Source organism: Rattus norvegicus, assembly GCF_036323735.1.
Source record: "Rattus norvegicus strain BN/NHsdMcwi chromosome Y unlocalized genomic scaffold, GRCr8 chrY_unlocalized_23, whole genome shotgun sequence".
In the NCBI taxonomy this organism is placed as follows: Eukaryota; Metazoa; Chordata; class Mammalia; order Rodentia; family Muridae; genus Rattus; species Rattus norvegicus.
The window spans coordinates 172,844-178,771 of NW_026947382.1; the positions used below are offsets into that span (position 1 = coordinate 172,844).

The window sequence follows — 5,928 nt, forward strand, 5'->3', positions numbered from 1 at the left end:
ACTCATGGGGAATGCTTTTTTTCTTAGCCGTGTTTATAAGTGACAAATGGTGAAGCAGGTTGTAAACAAATACTGTTATCCTTCATTGTTGCTTATACTAACATTTTAATTCATGTACAACCTCTACGTGCTTTTTTCTATTGTGTTTTCTGTGTCTCTGTCTCTGCATGAATATATAGGCATACAAGTGTGTGTGTGTATGTGTGTGTGTGTGTGTGTGTGTGCGTCTTATATGGTATTTATAAACATAGATAACATGTTTATTTATCTAAAATTTGGAAATACTGAAGATCACATTTGATTTGTGGATTAACCATGTGCTGATCTACTCACATACCTCTGACATTTCATTATATCAAGTGAATAGAGAGAGAACCTAAGAGGCTGGTGATATCTCCTACTCTACACTTGTCAGGAAAAAGTGGTATATTTTTTGTCAAGAAAACCCAAACATCAGCAAAGACATATACACTCCACAAAACAGGAAAGGACATCTCATTTGAAGGGAAAAGTTATCAGAGTGTGAGAAAAATGAGTTTGCCACATTCCAATATTTGAGGGACATGAGACTGAACTTCAGAAGATATAATGGGAAGGGACAGGCAGAATCCCCAAGGAATCAAACTACGCTTAGCACTGGAGTTCCTCATTACATGAGAGCTCAGATATTGGTAAGGATGGTAAACATAATGATAAGAACTTTGCAGTCCATACTCAGTCTCAATATAAGGCAACAATGTGAACAAGATGAAAAGTAGTCACCACCACAGTGCTAACAGCTACTTTAGCAGTGACATTGTGAGAAACAGAGTGTAACTATAGAGAGAAGAAAAGGTAGATATTTGAAAACAGACTAGGCTCTGCTGGAAATGAACAATTTTCCATGAAAGTAACCAAGCAATCACACCAAAGGTGCCATATGCAAAAATGAGCAAAGAGGGATAAACTGTATAAATACTATGTGTACAGAAATACAGGTAGTTTGTTGGAATTCTATGATGTTGAGATTAAAGAATAGGAAGGAATTTCTATCAAGTCAGGCACCATATCCTGTTCTTAGAATACTCACATTCAAGAGACTGAGACAGAGAAATTAGGAATTTCAGGTTATCCCGGACTACATATCAAGACAATACATCTTTTATTCTTTTTTTTCTTTATTTAAATCAAAAGTCTGGTTGATAGAATATCACGAAAAATATTAAGAAAATAGAAATTTAACGCCTATGCAGTGATACTCCTGCTAAAAAACATGTTCTATAAAGAGACGTTAATTATTAAGTTACAAATACCATCTGTCATATTGAAGGTTGTGGCACGAAGGGGTATGGTGTTGTTTGGTTGATCATTCTTCACTTCCATGTCTCACTTTACACATCTTAAAAAGCTTCTCTGATGACCTCCTTACTGTGTAGATATCAATATGTGCCTTGCCTTTAATTCTATGTATTAAAACCAGTTATCATTTATTTATCAAATGATTATTTGATTTTGCATTATCTTCAAAAATAATGGGTCTTGAGGAATTTATACCTTTATTGTGTGGGTTTGAATATTCATAATAGCAATCAGAGAATAATCGGGGCCCAACACACACACATGGTGGTTGGAGAGACTATACCTGTGGCAATACGAAAGCATAGAAATAAGTAGGTTGATCTATTTTTCTGCATAACATTTATAACTTGTTACTGATTAGAATGGGGAAAAAGTTGAGATACAGTCAAGGTTTTCTTTTCCTTAATTTCAATGATTGCTTATAGAGCATGTGAAACTGAACTCACCCATGGGAAAATTTCTGCCTGAACAGCATTAGTGCAAAGACTACAAGTTTGCACCAGCTTTGTAAATATTTGGACACTTGACTCAATGCTTAACACACTTTGGAAAATCTCCTGGTGTTAAGAGAGAAAGTATTAGATATGAAAATCTGTGAGAATAAATCACTTCTAAGCTTTGATTTTTGTGACTACAGAGAAAGACTTTGACTCTGATGTAACTGAGTGTCTAAAAGTATTAAAAAATCAATATCTCTTATCTGCAAGAATCCTTCTAATGGCTTAATGCTCTGTCTTCCAGGAGATGAGTGTTAATTGTGTCAATTGCTCTTTGTGGCAGGAAAAGGACTTGTCTGTCAAATGCTTTTCAATCGCCAAGAAGTTTGAGGTACCTGGAGAATGCTTCCTCCTGTCAACCCTCATCCTGCTCTCATTGCCTTTGTTATCTGCACTAGTCCATCTCTACACACCCCCATGTACATTTTTCTGATGAACTTATGTATCCTGAAAATTGGTTACACTAGTTCTGTCATACCCAATATATGGAGAGCCTTGAAAGTGAGATCTGAGGAATCTCTCAGGAGGGATGTGCCACACAGACGTTTTTCTTCACACTTTTTGTATAATTGAGTGCTGCCTATTGCCAGCCATGGCCTTTGTCCACTGTATGGCCCTGCTTCATTCTGCAGCCCAAATGAGTAGTGAGGTATGTTCCCACAAGGCAAGTGTTTCACGGGGAATAGGTTGCCTTGTAGGGTTGGGAAAAAACTACTTGAGATCCAAATCTAACCACCCACAAGGAGTTGAAAAATTATTGGTCATCTTCCATACCACAGTGATATCCATGCTGAACCCATCATCTTTGCTTAAAGTACGAAGAAGTCAAGACAGGACTGAAAAGAACTCTGGGTCTGAAGAAAGTTCTGATAATAAATAGGTAATAAAGGATCCCAAAGTGCTCTTTCAAAAAGGTGCAAAGTCTGTGAAAGAAAGAAAAAAAATAATAACTGTGCTTTTTCTTGCTGTCTTGAAACAAACTTTAAGAAACATACCTTTTTTTAAAGTGTTCTCTTTATTCACCACCATGCTTAATTGCAAACAATTGTAAAGTATGCTTGCTACTAAATTACTTTAGTAGATTAATCCTGTACTTAAGTGGTTTCCTCTGGACAGAGTTTAAACCACATGTTAATGTCTCAGGGTCTTGAAAATTCTCTGTATCCATTCTTAGCTATTTGGAAATCTTTCAGAAATTGTTTGTACATGATCTCAGCTCGTTATGATACAATTCCATATTCCTCAGTACATGTAAATTCTTTGCATTGGACTGGAACTGCTAATTAGTTCTCAGGAGAGTGAATTGTTAACCTCTGCTTTGTGTACCATTTGATCAGTCCATACTTCAGTTCTGTTCACCCAGTGTCTATTATTTTGGAACAGGAGTAGTCTTTCCTCCACTTTTTGATTTCTAAAAGGGCTGTGGAAAAGAATTTCAGCCAGGTGATTCTCAACATCAATATCATAGTTTCAGATAAACACACACACACGTACACACACACACACACACACACACACACACACGCACACACACACATACACACATGCACTTACACACACACATCCACACACACACAAATATGCATTCACATACAGGAACTGAAGTGGGTTTACAAGTGACCGAATACAAATATAAAAGTCAGCTAGAGTTATATAATTAGATTCAGGTTGCTATTCAACAGTAAAATAAAATAATATAAAATTAGAATCTTGAGTCTTTATGAGTATAATGAAACAAAAATAAAATTCCATTTAAGTGTGCTGAAAATATTGAAGACATTGACAAATTACCATGACACCAAAACTACAGTATTGTTTTAGGCATGAGTCACCCATAAGAAAGACAGTAATTATATTCTCCTCAGACTCATTGTTCTGAGTCTACTTACATGGAGTAAGGACCATTCAGGTCAAAATGTTGGTAAAAAAATGACGAGATGTTGAAAGCAATGCATAAAGTATTGAAGAGACACACAGTCTTTCCATAGGCATTAAGTAATTCTCTTTTAACTTCTATTACTTTAAAAGGAAATACAAAAGAAAATACATTAAAATATTTTAAATATGAAAGGAAAATAATTTAAAATAATTTCATTGCTCCATATTTGGTTCTTGTTAAGATGACAGATATCCTCCTAATGCTTAACTGCGATAAGCGAAGCAAGAAACACTTTGTGGTATCTGTGGCAAGTACATATAATCTCAACCTAAAAGAGGAAAACCACTGGGCAAATCCAAATTCAGAGACATTCTTGCAAGGTAAGTAGTTATCTTCAAAGGTGTGGTCACAGAAGATAAAAATATTAATGAATTATCACAAAACTGAATGACTTAAGATATGTAATAAGTAAATGTTAACTGGATTTCTGGATTGGATATGGTCATAGAAAGTGTACAGTTCTAGAAACATTGTTGTTATGATTTGGTAAACCTACTGTGTTACTTGTAACAATTTTTTTTCAATTTTCTGATTTTTGAGAATTAGTCATTAGATTGCTTAAAGTATAAAAATTCAGGAATTAGGACACGACATAAAACCATACTGTTTCCTAGCAATTAAATCGGTTTTTCCTGTATAGTTTGAATTCTTCTTTATTTTTTGTATTTATTTATTTTTTTAATTTATTTATGTCTCAAATGCTGTCCTCCTTCCTGTTTTCCCCCCAGAGTCCCTTAAAACAAACAGCATCCCTTTCCGATTACTTCTTTCAAAAAGACAAAGCAACACTAGTTAAAAGTCATGTTTAGTCCCTTGATAGCTGTTCCTTTGGCCACACATTTGAAAATCTATATCATTGATAGTGCAGACATTAGGAAATATCTTCAAAAATGATCTTCAAAAATTAAATATTCTCCAGTAATCAGCTATCAGCTATCAGCTTGACAAAAGTGGAAGAATCCATGAACAAAAATATCCTTGTAATGTACGTAGAGAAAATTGATCAGACAAGAAGGAAAACATGTAGCAACCTTCCTGGATTCAACACAATAGAGCCTACGTTCCTGTAGTGTATTCTTCATGAGTTTATAGAGTTTATGGGCTAATACCTGGAAAAGAACTCCTACAAAAACCAGCAGCAAATTAACCACAAACTGCAATGTTTATACAAACCAAAGAAATATGTGTAAAGTATTATTTTCAGCTCTATATGAGAATATTAATATTTTTTAATTCGTATATTAATAAAATTTTAATTTCATTTCTGCAAATTTTTATTGCAATTTTTTAAATAAATAGATTTTAAGTGACTTATGTGATCATTACATTTTAGTGGTTTTGATTGCACTATAGAACAATAAAGTGTTTATTTGACTGTGATCATTACTATGAATATTCACGAAAATCAAATTATGTCAAGCAGGAACTGCTCTTCTGTTTTTATACTTTTAGTTGTACATATGCTTGTTCACATGTGCAACACATGCATGCCTACTGTCCAGGAGGTTGAAGAAGGTGTGAGGTTCCGTGATGCTGAAATTACAGCCACTTGTGAGCTGTCAACGGGTTCTCTGGAAGAACAGGTAATGCTATTAATCACCGAATCATTCATTCATCTGCAGCAAACACCATTTTTTGTAAATATAGTGACTAAATTGTCCTGTCTTCTGCATAGACTACTGTTTTCTCAAATGTGATAATTTAATATTAAACATACACCCACCTGTTCTTAACTTCATATATATATATATATATATATGTATATATATGTATATATATATATGTATATAATATATGTATGTATTTGTATATATGTATATATATATATCATACACACACAAATACATACACAGCCACACACACTCACACTCACACACACACACACACACACACACTGCTCTTACATTCAAGTTTACTTACTTACTTACACACATACACCTTCTTCTTACCTTCAAGTAGACTTAGTTATTTTCATAGTTATTTGTTTATTTATTCACTTTACATGCTGCACACTGCCCCCTCCAGTTCACCCCTCTCACAATCCTTCTCCCAGCCTTTTCTCCTCTGAGCAGGAGGGGAACCCTCGGGTATCTCCTCACCTTGCATATCTAGTCTCTGTGATCACACCATCTGCTAGTGAGGACAGACACAGCA

At 34.7% G+C, this 5,928-nt stretch overlaps 1 long non-coding RNA gene across 1 annotated transcript; it reads left to right on the plus strand.

The window, feature by feature from the left end:
• The first annotated feature begins 241 nt into the window (after positions 1-241).
• Positions 242-5,490, plus strand: LOC134484649 (uncharacterized). Its single transcript, XR_010062225.1, has 3 exons — positions 242-2,715; positions 3,956-4,094; positions 5,227-5,490. It is a non-coding gene; the product is annotated as an uncharacterized LOC134484649 (long non-coding RNA).
• The last annotated feature ends 438 nt before the right edge of the window (positions 5,491-5,928 follow it).